Below are 15,932 nucleotides of genomic sequence, written 5' to 3'. Positions count from 1 at the left end.
CTCTGTGGTGGCCTCAGCCATCTTTTACGGTGTGGTCTGCTGGGGTGACAACATCTCTGCTGGGGACAGGAAGAGACTGAACAGGCTGATCCGGAGGGCCAGCTCTGTTCTAGGATCTCCTCTGGACCCAGTGGAGGTTGTGAGTGACAGGAGAAAGATGGCTAAGCTGTCATCCCTGTTGGACAACATCACCCACCTCATGTAGGAGACTCTGACAGCACTGAGCAGCTCCTTCAGTGGCTGCGGCACCCACGATGTGGGACGGAGAGATTTTCTTCCAACTGCTGTCAGACTCCACAACATGGTCTCTGCAGATGACCACACATGTGTAGACAGACACACACACACATTCAATACACAATGGTAACTTTCGCCCTGTCTTCCTGCTATGCAATAGTACCAAGGGCTATTTTCCTACTATAACAAAGCATTTTTTTCTATTGTGTACAGTATTTTATTCTGTTTTGTATAGTATGTTATTCTATTTGATCTTATTCTAGTCTATTGTTTTTTTCTTAATTTTTACTGCTCGTAACTGTACTTTCTGCCGTGACCAAAAAGTTTCCCACGTGTGGTTTATCTTATCTTATCTATCTTATGACACCATGACATTTTGCAAAATCAGGCATTGCATGAATTGATCTAAAAATCTTACATTTTTACAGCTTATGGAATCCAAAGATTTGCTCATATCTTATGGACAAAGGTAATAAAAAACACAATTTTAATTTGTGATGCTTCGAGATCTGTGTAGGCTCTCAGCCATGGTAGTCTAAAGAGCTTGGACAGAAAGTGACTGGATTTCTTTTAAGTTAACTTTAAACTTAAACGATATTCCAGTTGCTTTCCAAACTCCTTGAAATGCTTTGAGGTCATAGGTCAAAGGTCAGGGCCACACCAATTGAAAAAGGTTTAGTTTCCAATGGATCATTTCCAAACTTTAAAGGATTATATTAGTCATTCCGGACATTTTCTTTGTTTTGAAAATAAATGATCGGAATAAACATAAAACAGCATAAAATCTAAGCATGTTAACAAGTTAAATGCAATGGCAGATGCAATTCACGTTGTGTGTCACTCATCCGTTCCAGTATGTTGGTCTTTTGTTATGATGATTGGCTTGTGGGCTGACATTATCAACTTTCCTGTCAAAAATGGTGAGCCAGTGAATGCTCTGCTAAGGAGGTAATAAAGGAAGTACTCAAGTACCTTTCCTTGGCATTTAGAGCACTCAACTAGCACTTACTGTGGCTGCCTTGCAGATATTTCTGGGTCACTTCACTCCGTTAAGAATGTTCCCAATCAAAATTTCTCTCCTGCTGGTTCTCACTTCCCAGATTTTACCTCGGCCAAGAACATTGTGTTTTTTGGTAGCGTTTGTGTCCCTGCATGTCATTCTGTCTTTAAACACGATAACTTGGGTGTAGAGTGGGGTCTGGTTAACAATTCATTCAAAATTTGCTTACACCCAACTGAAGTACTCAAGGTCAGCTTAATAATTTATTAGTTTAAAATTGCGGAAGGCTAATTATACACTAATTTGCATTGAATCATTAGTTATTGTTAATCTCTGGCTCTCTTCCACAGCGTGTCTTTAGTCCTGTCTTGCTTCCCTCGCCTCCAACCGGTCACAGCAGCATGGCTGCCCCTACCTCAACCTTGTCCTGCCAGAGTATTCTTCCTGTTAAAAGGGAGTTTTTCCTTCCCACTGTCATCAAAGCACTTGCTCAGAGGGGGTCGTCTCATTGTTGGGGTCCTCTCTGTTTTCTTTGTATTATTGTAATGTCTACATTACGATATAAAGTACCTTAAAGCAGCTGCTGTTGTGATTTGGCGCTATATAAATTAAATTAAAATGAATTGAACTGATGTCACATTTGACCTCTAACCTCCTTTGAGGTCAGTAGACCAACCAAATTTGAAACTTTTTTTTTCACTTGATGTTTATTACTAATCATTTAAATTATTTTTTTTTTTCAAAACAATGAATAAACAAATACATAAATAAAACAAAAAAAAATATTACACTCATAAGTGTTATTAAATGGTTTTTAACTGCCCAATAATAAATTCCTGGAATTTGCACCCATCAAAGCTGAAGCTCAAACATTAAAAATGTTCCAAAAGCCTCCAACAATACAAACACAGTGAAGAGGTTCTTGCAGTCTGTGGTTGCCTATGAGACTCTGATCAACTCCAGCTTACAGACATTTGTCAATCAGCACGCCCACAGGCCTAATTCTAGTATTCATGTGGATGAGTTATAAAAGCAAGTCACCCCAGGTCACTCAGAGCTGTTATGAGGGGGGGAAACTATCCATAGAAATCAAAACTGTTTCTGTACCAGCCTGTAAATATGCTTTCTAATCCTGTAACATGGGAGTCTATGGGGACTCACTCCCTTTTGGAGTCAGACTCACGTGGCACCTAGAGGACCCACAGTTTTTGCCGCTTTTGTGTCGGCTCCAGAAGTTTCCCCTCAGTCAGGAGTACGTGATAAGGCTCAAGCACTGGCTTCAGCCACAACTGACTCTGAGCCGGTCTAAACTGGAGGTAGATTATTTCCCACAGAAAAAAACAACACATAAATGTCAAGACAGTAACATCTCTAGTTTGGATGTAGTGATGTTTACGCGCACGCAGCTGCAGTCACAAGATTATGACTGTGCAAGCCTGTCATACATCTGTGGCACATGCTGCTAATGATTAATGGAAAAAAGTGCATGTGTGGCAGAGGCCTAGATGACTGAACGCCATCACGTCTCATCACCTTCCTCTAATTTTATATCCTTATTTCATTTTTTCCATTCTGATCCTTTTTTTAATGTATTATTTCTGAAATTTTCCAGTTATTGAGTTATTGTGATAAAGAGAGAAAAAGTAATAACCGCAGTGCAGACGGATTGTGTGTCCTTCTGTAACCCAGCGTCTCTTCACTGACGGTCTTGATTTACAAAGCTGTGAGGTGAGTGGAAAGAGGAAATGTTTCTGTTGTATATACCAAAAAGAGAAAGACACATTATTAAAAGGTTAATGTAGGTCTGAATTTTCCAAACACTAACAGTGGGAGTGAAGAATATAAATTCATGCTTCTGTGCACAGTGGCTTTTATTGTTGCTATAAATTTGCTGTTATCTGTATTAAAGCTTTTACAGGCTGCTTTTTAGTGATGTTTTATCATTTAATTGACAGCAGTGATCCACAAATTTCCCATATTGCCATATTGTTCCAATCTCGGTAGCTTTCCCCAGCATCCAAGGAGGGCAAGACATGTGTGGGAATTTTGTCCTCCCTTGGTGGGAATACTATGCATCATTTGATGAGCCAACGCTGGTCACATGTGTGACAATATTATTTTAATCTACAAATTACCCAGCTGTGGAAAACACATCCGGCCTTTATCAGCAGTGACCTCCAAACTTTGGTTTTCCTTCTGAGGAAAGTACGCTCTTGGCTGCGTTTCGAAATCTCAATGGATTTGTTTTTATTTACAAAAATAAAAAGCTTGTGACTGAGCTCTGGGGACAGATCGAGTACTGGAAAGAAACCAAAGTCAAAGAAGCACCTGACATATCATCGTTATCGTCAAAGGGACAATGCGGCTAAAAAGGCTGTCCTTTTCTCTACAGGGTAAGATTAAACAATCATGATTTCCCTAAATGGCATGCTGGTATAAACACAACTCAGCAGGTGACACATTGAAGGATGTCCTGGTATTTTCGGGTCTGACGTGTCACAGACTAGCCGGGCCGATGAACACAACACCACGTGATTTCCAGTTTCACTCGCCTGGCATTCCTCCATTGACTTTTTTTGGTGCTATCATTCCCGTGTTTAGTGAGACTACATTTCCACACTCAGTCCTATTTATCATCAAACACATGGTCCCCTGGTAGCTTGTCACAATGACAGAAGGGTTAGGATGGACACATTGTGGATTATACATTTTGCTTCACTCAGTCTGTGGGATATGAGAGATCTGGCACACACAAAATGTTCTATATTTTCCTCTGATTTATTGGACTCCGCAAAAGCTTTGATTTCTTTATACTGCATAAGAAAAAAGGGAAACATGTGCAAACATGCAGCACATAAGGCAAAAAAAGAGTTTATACAATTCTTATGAGTGTTAAAGCCAGTATTTGGTATGACCACCTGAACTCTCTCAAGCAGTTTTCTTTAAATTTCTTTAAGTAGTCTTCAGGAATAGTTCTCCACGATCCTTGGAGGACATTCGGAGCTCTGCTTTGTTGGCTGCCTGTTCTCTGTCTAGATGATCCCACACTGCTTCAATAAAGCTGATGTCCAAGCTCTGGGGAGGCCGATTCATGACTGATAGTGCTCCATTGTGTGTTTTTTTCTATCCAGGTATATTTTTACTGCATTGGCAGTATGTTTGGGATCATGCTGAAAAATAGGGCCATTGGTACCTTAATGCTTTCCAGATGGTATTGCATGGTGGCTTATATTTTTCTTCATTTATCCATCAATTTTAACAAGATCCCCAACACCACGGGCTGAAATACAGCCTCAAACTGTGACGGAGCCTCCATCGCTGTAGAAACTTGTCATTGCACAGCCATACATAGTACAACAGTACAATGAAATTGGACAACTGTACATGCTGACAACAATTTAATCAACATTTTCTCAATGGGATGCATCACTCCATCAGACCTGTTGGCACCTATTTTCAGTCCAGTTCTTGTTTAATTCAGCACACCTCAGCCCTTTCTGCCTGTTTTGCTTAAAATTTGGCTTCTTGACAGCTACTGAGACCATTTCTGGTGAGGCCTCAGTGAACAGTAGCTGATCAACCGAAGCACCAGATGTATCTTTCAAGTCCCGTTTTATACCTTTGGTGAATTTCTTTTTCCTATTTCTTAAGGACATGATTTTCAGATACTGTTCATCTGCTGCATTCCCGCCACTTCTTCTCCAAATCCTCAGTTTTCTCAAAAAATTTGACATCCACACTGCATGCCATTGTTGCAATATCTCAAGTTTTTAGTTAATAGCTTTTGTGGAACCACTTTATTGAAATAAAAAATATGAATATTCTGTCACATCTTTGACATTTTTCAGACATTAATCTAAAGAAATGAGTAAAAATGTGTTTTATGACAAGCCGCTGGTAACAAAGTGCCTAAAGATACAACTGAAACCTGGCTCTTTACTAAGCTGTCTGTTATGTGTAGACACAAAACTGGTTCATCCCTTGAATTACGTGTCTTTTTTATGCTTGACTTATTCACAGGTCAAAGTCAAATGGTTTAACAAACAGACAAATCAGCAAATAAACAAAAGACAAACCTTTTGATGTCTCAACAGGACCTGGAAAAACTAGTCCATGCATTCATCTTTGGCAGGCTTGATTACTGTAACAGCATCTTTACAGGTCTACCTAAAAAATCAGTCAGACAACTACAGCTCATTCAGAACTCTGCTGCTCGAGTCCCCACTAAGACCAAAAAAGTGGACCACATCAGTCCAGCTCTGAGGTCTTTACACTGGCTGCCTGTCCGTCAGAGGATAGACTTTAAACTTCTGATGCTGGTCTATAAAGCTCTGAATGGTTTAGGACCAAAATACATCAGTGACCTCCTGACCCAGTATGAACCTTCCAGATCCCTCAGGTCATCTGGATCCGTTTTTTTTTTTTTATCAGTTCCCAGAGTCAGAACCAGACACGGAGAAGCTGCATTCAGCTTTTATGCTCCATATATCTGGAACAAACTCCCAGAAAGCCTCAGATCAGCTGAAACACTCAGTTTATTTAAATCCAGGTTGAAGACTCACCTGTTCTCAGCTGCATTTGAATAAAACACTAAATCCACACTTTTAAGCTTAAATTTCAAAACTTAAATTTTAACTACTGATTTTATCTACTGTTTTTTTTAATCAATTTTAAATCATGCTTTTTATTTGTTTTTGTTTTTAATGTCTCTGTAAAGCACTTTGAATCACCTTGTTGTTGAATTGTGCTATACAAATAAACTTGCCTTCCTGTGAAAACAGTCAGTTACAAGGACTGAGCTGAAAATGCTTGAAAAGGCAGCCAAGGCCAAAAGAGAAAACCATTTAATGACCCCCCCAGAAAGACTTGGAAACTATTGCTCATACAACTTTAAAAATATCAAGAAAGTCTGACTCACTGGAAACAATATATATATTTATAAAAGAGAGACTTTTGCACAGCACTCTGTGATTCATTATTTACCACAACAGAGAAGTGGAGTAAATTTACCTGGCACATCTACTTTTTTATGAGTCTATGGAGGATTTTAAGCTTCGGAAAAAACGGCTCCGCAGTTTTTGAACAGGCAGTAGGAACGTGCGTCACGTTAACCTTGAGTTATTGTGATGTTCAACATTTGTCCAGCAGATGGAGGCAGAGTCACGCCTGCGCTGCGTCAATCAGCGTCACATCCTAATTATCCTGCAGCACTTCTCATTTATGCGCCGCTCCTCCCCATCTTTTCACATTAACAACAATCTGTTAGTTTCTTACACTGTTCAAAACTGTTAAGGTGGAATAAAAAAGGACCGCTGCACAAATGGTATGTGAAAATCAGAAGTCCAAATAGAAGAAATGAAGACATGGACACCAGGCATGGACATGAACCTGAAGGAATGCACCGTTTCATAGGTCATAGGAGCGTGTGAGCATGTACGCCTGCAACAAGCTAATGAATGTGTCCTAAACACTGTTCATGTGCATTATTTGGATACGTGCACCATCTTCTGTAGATAGCAGAAACAAACAGAACCTGGTGTGAAAATACTGTTTTTGTTTTCCTGATCAATGTCCTTATCCTGCAGAAACCCCTAGATACTCTGCATTGTTGTTGTCTTTCACCCCCCCCCCCCCCCCCTCCTCCTCAAAGGAGCACATTATCTTGCATATTTCCACAGCAGACAACAAAGAAAAATGTTTATAATGCTTTCATGTGTTATCCACCGGGAACAGTTGTGCATGCGTAAGCATATTTTATCACGTATGCCAATTTTTAGTTTAAAGAAATGCAGACGTTTCAACTGTATCTCTGCCGTATCTCTTCTCTCTGAATGAACAAAAGATGGATGCTCTGGTACATCACCGCGAGCAATTTTTATGAATACGTTTTGGTGACGTTTAACTAATCTGTGCTATAGGGTAGCTTTCTTCTAGACCTATTTTGTCTGCTTGAATCAGTGGGTGTGACTAAAGCCTAATGGGAATGGATGATTGCTATAAGAGTACCTGTCTGAAGATGATAGCTTAAATCAGTATTCTCTCTTGCAATGAGAAGTGGAAATAACGGCTGGAGTTAAGGCTGTAATGATATTTATCCCCTGCTCTGTGAAATGGCTCAATCTCCTGAGCCGATTCTCTGTCTGATTGTTATAAATCTATTGGAATCACATTATCTTGGCACTCCCAAGACTGACAATGGTGATCGTGAATTTCGGCTGTAAAAAAAAATCAATGTTGGTTTTCTGTTAACCATTGTATATTGAGTCTGGTGTGTCCATTCACACAGTTTGGATAGAAGATTAAGATTCGACAGTCGTGCGAGCATCACCGTGAAGCCGCGTCTCTGGCACGGTGGTGCTTTGAGACAAATGCTAATGTCATCATGGTAGCGTGCCAGCAATGACACTGCAACGTGCTTATGGTTAGAGGATGTGATGTTTTCCATTTTCCCCGTCTTAGTATTACAGCATGTTGATTCGCTAACCCCAAAATAGAGCTGAGACAGCATTACTAATCAGGTCCATAAATATTTGGATAATGGCGAAGTTCTTCTGCAGCTTTGTCTCTGTACGCCACCGCAGTTAATTTAAAATCAAACAATCAAGACGTGATTGAAGTGCAGAGTTTCAAGGGCTTTAACAAAAGTATTGCACTAACTGTGTGTGACTTATAGACAGTTTTATACATAGTTTACAGAACTGATATAAAATTCAAATATGCAGACAGTGACTGCCTGAAGTTTAGAAGTCATGGACATCACCAATTGCTCTGTAAGGCAGCCTTCAGTTCTCGCTTGTCTGTGGGTCTTCCTTCCTCCAGTTTATGTTTAATACCTGAAAACAGGCTCTGTTGGGCTGAGATCAGGTGACTGACTTGGCCACTGAAGAATATCCCATTTCCTTGCTTTGACAAACTCTTGGGTTTGTTTTGCAGTGTCCTGGCTCATTGTCCATTTTTGCTGTGAAGCTTTGTTCAATCTGTCCAATCTGAGCAGAGAGTACAGCCCTGTACACTTCATCCTGCTGCTTCTATCAGCAGTCACATCAACAATAAACACTTGTGACCCACTCCCACTGGCAGCCTTACGTGCCCATATCGTATAATTCTGCCATGTTTGACAGATAATGTGGCATACTTCAGATCATGAGCTGTTTCTCTCCTTCTCCATACTTATGTCTTTCCATCATTCTTGTACAAGTTCACTTTAACTTGTTTGTCAATTGTCCAATTAGTTTTGAACTTCTTAAATGGGGGACTGTATATAAAACTTAATGCAATACTTTTGATAAACGTCTTGAATTAGAGCTGAAAGTCTGCACTTCCATCACACATTGACTAGCAAAAATATGAAAATTCTGTCGTTGTCCAGAAACTCGTGGCACTGAAGTAAATGTAATGACATTAAACATTAAAACCCACTGAGAGGTGAGAGGAACAATACCGACCATTTCATTAAAATCCAATGGGCTGCTAGACATCTGAGTGAACTACACATAGTCACATTCCAGCCACCAAAACTCCATTGCAGACCAATGGCGCTCTCTAATGACAGCAATCCCCTCCAGCAGAACAATGTGCCCATTATAAGTGCTTCTCAGGTCGGGGAACCTATCAAAGAGCCTGAGGCATTTATGCCCAGCCCTCAAAGCTTGCATCCCAGCGCGATCAAGAATCTAAAGATCCGATCCACAAAGTCCAAACTCCTAAACTATCAGGATCTGAAGAATCAGGTGGCAACATCCCAATGCCAGAGGCCGTGTTCCCATGGTTGTACCTGGTTTGCACTATTTGGTGGCTGGATAAGAGAAAACTGGCCAAGTGGTGTTAATGTTTTGGCTGATTGGTGGGTAAAAAGTACATTTAGCCTCACTTATTCTCTTTTCTATAAAGCACAAGCTTTGACCCTGTACAATATGGCCCCAGGAGACTCACGTCTCCCCTCCCCTGTTTGTAAAGCTTTATTCAAAGAGAATCCAAAAGAAATCCAAGCACATGTTAAGCGAGAATTACTTGTTATGGGGGGAGCAAGAGAGAGGAAAAATTCATCTGCAATATGTTCAGTTTTGAGCAAATTCATCAGAGCACTTAAGCTAAAAGGGTAATTTCATAAATGGAGATGAAAGCCATTGACGTTATTTTTCTTCCCTCCAAAGAGATTTTGATAGTCTTTTCAGTGAGAGGGAGCTATTTAAAGGACTGTGCTCTTATAAGACCATTAGCTCTAACAAAGAAGACTTTTTTTCTGTCGGGGGGAACTAAGTATAACACTAAACTTATCATATTTATGTTGCTGCTATAATGGATGAATTTATGCTATTAAATGCTGACATTAAAAAAACAAAACAGTAGTAGGTTTCATGATCGATGGATTAGGTCGCTAACTAAAAACCATGGTGACTAAAATGGCTTTTATCTTTCTTTGCCCACAAAAGTACAGGTACCTACAGAGAGCGATGCAGGTGCATGTTAGGAACCGGCTTCATTTGTGCCTGTTTTCAACACACATAAAAGACTACTTTTGGGATCTTTTTTATGGCAAATGCATTGGTGCTATACTATAACTTGAACATTTAAAGCATTTTCTAATACAAGTTTCTTTCAGCCAGTCACAAACACATTCATGCTGCATTTTATCTATATGCAAACTCACACTCACAGTATGATGGATGCATTGGGGACAACTCAGTGGTCAGTATGGATTGGAGGATCCAGAAATCTATCCACCAACCTTTGGATTGGTAGCTGACCTGTTGTAGACCTGAGCCAGAGCCTGTGGACAGGAAAGCTGTCAGACATCCAGCAAATAGCTCGGGGCTGATTCGAAGGCAAAACTCTGCAACGGCATTACAACCCTCGACCCAGTGAGCTAAACTTGCAATCATCGAAACACTCCTGCCTCAGAATGTCAGTCTAGGGCACTGACAGAGATTTCAGTCCACTGTGAAACATGTGGCGTTTGGGCCGCTGCAGGCTCAGTTGCTTTGTCTTCGTAGTGTACTTAAAATGTTTCAGAGCTTTCTACAGACAGAAGGCTGTTAAATTATTTGTCTCCTTCCACCCATCTCATAGCACCGCTGCCAGGAGTTGTTAGAGTTTGATCATTATAAAATATTTTATCATTGCTGTGGATCATTAACCATCTGCCATAGCAGTAATAAAACTTAGATGTAGTTCAACCCCCCTAAGTAATTCAACAAGCCTTCAGTTGTCAAATTAACATATGGTGACGGTACTCACAGAGGCCAATGCCGAATGTGAGCCAGTTCACCGTGGCGCAGCTTAAGCTGTCAATTTCTGAGGCTGGAGTGAGATGAAGACGCTGGAGAGTTTTTAACAACCACATTGGTGATATAAGTGCATGTTCGTTTAGCTCACTGGGAGTTTGAGCCTGCTAAAGACAGACTGCTGAGGACGAACAAGGGCAGCGGGAAGTAAGCAGATCTTAAAGCTAATCGTAATCCCCCCACACTGCGTGTTAGCGCTCACTTTACCCCAGAGAGCTCTTATGGCTTATCAAGACAGGAATGAAGACTTAGGCTGCGCTGATTGTGTTTAATTAGGAGTCACTAGTGAATGCCTTGTGTGAGTCTAATGTCGTGCTAATAGAGGATAACATGTCTTAAGAGGCCGGGGTCATTCTGGAAACACCTCTCATGACTGTGATACATACATAAGAGCTGTTTCCTGATGTGGTTTGCGGGGGTTATATGCAGGTTAATTTTAGTAGCCAGTCATTTAATTAAAATAGTATGCATAAGTGATCACACATTTTATTCCTCTGTAGAGTGAACTAGTTCCAGCCCCGGTGCCTTTTTGTGAAGGATTTTGAGTGCGTAGGAAATGACCTGGAAAAAAGCACTCACTCCATCAGGTGACTTTTAGTAAATCTACACAAAGAGGGCATTTTATGGCTTCCAACCATACTGAATAAGAGAGGCACAATAGTAGCAGTCTACAGCCATATTATTAGCTTTGTGAGACTGTACTCTGAAAACACTTAGGTTGCATTCACAAAAGAGCATAACCCGAGTTTAGAAGTAGCTCCCAAATGGCAAACAGCAAATACACATACAGTTTGTCATTTCGGTTTAGTCTAAAGTTATTCACTAAACATTTTAGCTTTATAAATACCTCAGGAGTCTGAGGAAAATTAGCAATGGCCCAGAGGACACCTAAATCCCTTAGACCTGCTAACAGTGAGTGAGCTGCTGCATTTACTGAGCCTATTCAAACAGTACAACAAATAACTACAATTTCTATTTTGAGGCCCATCAGTATACTGACCTAATCCCATGGCAGTAAAGATGATTGTCTGCACATTTTTCTTTGCTATTTTGAATTTAAAAACGAATACAGCACATGGTAATGATACACAGAATAAAAAACCGAACAAAAATCATCTTCATGGCAAGCACATTCAGTTATCACCCACTGCAATATGAGCTAAATACATTTCAGTCAGTGCCACTATAGCTGAAAAAAGATTGTTATTTGTAGCTGCAGTTATTCCTATTTGGAAGCAAGGCTCTGTTCAGGGACCTCCCTGCTTTATTATGTGCAAAGCTGGGAGTGAGCAGAGCTGTGGAAAGACCCCAAGACACAACACAGGAGGCGTCAGTGAGACCGATTAAGTCAGATTCATGATAAAGTGTGGAGTTAAGCTGAAGGTGGGTTGCAAAGCGGCTTGCAGAGCACAGCAACTGTGAGCTGTGCAAATCAGTTTGAGTAGCAGCTATGTTACAAATGAAATATGTTGCAGGGTATCACCTGACGTAGGCAGGAAATGTGATTGGGCGTTCTGCTGGGATATGACTTGGTGGCTACCAGGTAAAGGTTGAACATTTGCTTTTTCAAATGAACAACAGAAGATGCAAATATAATTACATTACATGGAGGAAACTGATATTTTGCTTTTTTTTTGTGGCGTGAAGTGTAGAACTGAGGATTGGTCCAAAAAGAAGGGGAGCTTTAATGGCTGCTTGAATAAAAATAAAAAAATAAAAAAAAAACAGACAACAACAAGAACAACAAAAAGCTAATCCAAAAAACCCAGAACTCCACGAGGAGCAAGGAAAATAGGCGATTACAGGGGGCAGCAAAGGCAGCATGTAGGGAAACATAATAGATGATTTGACACTGACAACAGTGAACCCAGGAGTTTATATTGTACACAGAAGACTTATTACACACAAGAATGAGGAAGAAGAACAAAGGTGAAAAAATCAACAGGTGAAAACAGTCAGGGAGTCCTGAGCACACAGACAGGAAACAAAACTAACACACGATGTGAAAGAACAGAAAATAATCAAAAGACAAGAAGACGGAAACAAGAAAACTTCACATTAGCCAGTAAACAGAGCCTCTAACTGACAGAGACAGAGGGAGGAGCTGATAGGAAATCACTGAAGCAACTAAAAAAGACCCCCGAGGAATAAGAAACTCAAAAGAAAAACGGAAACCCAATAAAACAAAATCAAAACTGCAGCAACAGTAGAGCAGCAAAGATATTAAAACTAACTTCTCATTATTTCAAAAGAAAAAACTGACTGGCACACAGAGAGCGGTTTACACATGAAACACTGCAGATTTTCGCAGACGGTCGGGATGGTGGAGACTTGTGATTCAACAACCGTACTGACACAAAACTGAACGAAAATGAAGCCATCGAGTTTTCCTAAAAACGTTTGATTTCAAAAGGTGATCGTCTTCATAAAATTTATAAAGAAAAATGGTAACAAAAACCAAAGTAAAGAAAAAATTAAGACCGATTAAAGACTGAAGTAGCCGGGAAATTCCTGGGAATTCTGGAAAATTCCCCAAAGCTCTAATAAGTCTTTCGTCTCATCAGTTTTAATATTATGATTTAATCTAATGTATGTCATCAGCATCTGCCGCAATCTGTTATAACCTCAAGATCGCGATAAACCCACTGTGTGTACTACGTGTCCAGCAGCAGAAGGCAAGCTGGGACAGTTGGTGACTAGATAGTGAATGTAAATGTAGTTCTGTATAAGTTGCCATACAGATTTAGGGTCAAATGTTGCACACTTCTCAGTCTGATTATCAGCGCACTGACAGAGAGTGTGGCTGTAATGTGGCTATAGCTACATAACAAGAAGTAAAAGAACAGGAAAGAAAAGAAAGAAAGCTTTTAGATTGACCCAGGAGAGGTGACAGCTTATGTATTATAACTTCTCTGCCCAGTACGGCCACCGTGTGAGTCATTTTATCAGGTTCAGTGGGATTCATTCTCACCATTCACACAGTCCATCACCCCACCAAATGCATTATTCCCTTGACTTTCATTTATCTCATAGGCGGGAATTTAAGATATTATTCCTAGATCGCTCTCATCTTCTGGGCGATTTAGGACAATGTCTCTGGTCAGAGCTGTCGCTCGTCACGCTGCATGTCTTTGACGCTTTATGATCTGTGAAATAACCCTGCGCATCTCTCCTCTTCTCCTGCCAGGAGTCGAGTAGGCCACATGAGGAGGATACCCAGTGACAGACAGAAAAGCCACGAGGTTATCAATTGTGTCAGATAGTCAGTCAGGTTGAGTAACGGTGCAACAATGTCAGGTTTGACTATCAGGTAGACTCTCACTCCCGACCCTTGTTCCCTGTAATTTGTTTTCGCTGTCATATTGTCACAGTGGCAACAACAGCCGCTACAGACAGCCAATGAAATAAGCGCTCTGCACCTTCTCTCTCCATTATTTTCAAAGTCACGCTGTCTGTTGCTGCTTCGCAATCCTTCAGTAACCTCCGTAGGAAAAAAAAAAAAACACAAAACAAAACAAAAACCAACAACAACAAACCCCACTCTTTCTTCACACGAGTCAACTCTGAGGTGCCAAATTAAATACTGGATAGACAACACGTTTACAAAATATATATGAGCCGAAGAAACCAGGCATTCAGAACGTTTTGATCTTTGCTGGAAGTCAGATTTATTTATACAGTATAGCTTTCATCAAAAATTCCTCTCTGTGAGAGATCTACAGAGACGACCCAACCTAGATCTTGTGAAGATTTAGAAAGAGAATATAATGATGGATTTCAGTGTGGAAGAAAAAAACAAATAAGAATGAAATGTAACAAGAAAACAAACACAAAACACTCCAAAAAATAGCACAACACGCAGCCATCTACCTTGCCCAATTTAGTCAGCGGCAAGAGAAGCGAAAATGACAAACCCCGTTTTATGGATTCAGTCAATCACGTCAAAAGAAAGAGTTAAAAAACACGCGACCTTCACTTTATTAGCATGTGTGTGCGTGTGGACATGGATTTTGCATTTATCTGTTAAATCTTTAAAAGATGAGGATGGGATTTGCCACAAGGAGGCCATTTAGTGCTGGGCGTGCAATCCAGGAGCTGCAGAAATTCAGCCGATTTGTCTCAATTTGCTCATCAAAGTCCTCTGAGCATCATTGTGATCCCGTCTCTGGGTGAAGATGACTTCATTGAGCCACGGAGAGGGGGATCTGACAGCTGAGTGGAAGGGCTGGAAAGGTGGAAGGAAGGTAAAGCAGAGGAGTGTGTAAAAGACACCTGAATTGAGAGTAATGAATCCAGAGAGGAGCACAGACATGTCTTTCATCTTCAGGCGGACTTGAACCGCTCTTTCATCATCATCATCTGAAAAATGTGCATGCTCATAGCACAGAGGCATTTACCTGCAGGGAGGAAAGACACGCTTCACTTTCAAAGAATATACTCACACTTTCCAGGTCCTGCAGTGTTTGGAAGCAGAGCGAGGAGTCATTAGAGACTACCGCTGTGAGGAACACGGGCAGGTGACAATTATTTACCCTCAAATTAGCCTCATTATTGTTCCTGATGAATGTGTGTGGAAATTAAAAGCGATAGCTCAGAATGGCGGGCTTACAGCATAGCTCAACAAGGGCACGGGTGTGTTATAGGAGTTCCTCATCAGGGTGACAGAGAGCAACGTGGCGAGCTAAAGCTTCCTGCATGTTTTGAAAGCTGAAAATATCGAAAGGGAAGGCGCTTTCATTCTTGTGATTTCTTTTGGTCACAGTTTGAGTCAACTCAGATCAACTCAGTTGTATTTTTAGTAGCCATGCTAGCAGCGTGGCTCCGGGGCTGCAAACGTGACTCTGTCGGTGCGCCACTTTAGTCAGGACTGAAATATCTCAACAGCTATGTGTAGCCAGATGGGCTACTCGCCTTCCGTTGTTTTTCTTCTCTCATTCTCTCTCTCTCTCGCTCGCTCTACCACCCTCGCTCTCTTTCCACTGCACTCGCTCCTTGTATCAGGTGATCGGGTTAATTGGGAACCCACCTGCACATTGATTGCAGGGTGGCGCTAGCCTGTATAAAGCTAAGCCGATGTCTTGTTGGATTAATTCCTCCCGAGCTTCTGGTACGATACAGCAGTAAATGCTGGCGTACTGCGACGGACTGATCAGCAAGAGCCGATTATACGACAGCTACAGCGCAGCAGTCTGTTTAATTCTGCCATTGCGGAGAGAGGTGTTCGTGGTATCTCCACCAATGAGAGTATAGTGCCTCCGGTCCTGGGGGTTCACTGCTGTACTCACCTCTCCATGGTAAATTGTCCAACCTAAATTGGAAGAGTGGACTGCCTTCTCAGTTGCTGTTGTGAACTCCTCCTTGGTGGAGTCTGCTGTCTTGTCTCGTTTTGTCTTATCTTGTTTTTATTAAGT

This window comes from Copadichromis virginalis, linkage group LG18, assembly GCF_057382275.1.
Source record: "Copadichromis virginalis isolate Kocher_CV1m ecotype Utaka linkage group LG18, C_Virginalis_male_GT1.1, whole genome shotgun sequence".
Classification (NCBI taxonomy): domain Eukaryota; kingdom Metazoa; phylum Chordata; class Actinopteri; order Cichliformes; family Cichlidae; genus Copadichromis; species Copadichromis virginalis.
This window is presented reverse-complemented; position numbering follows the sequence as displayed.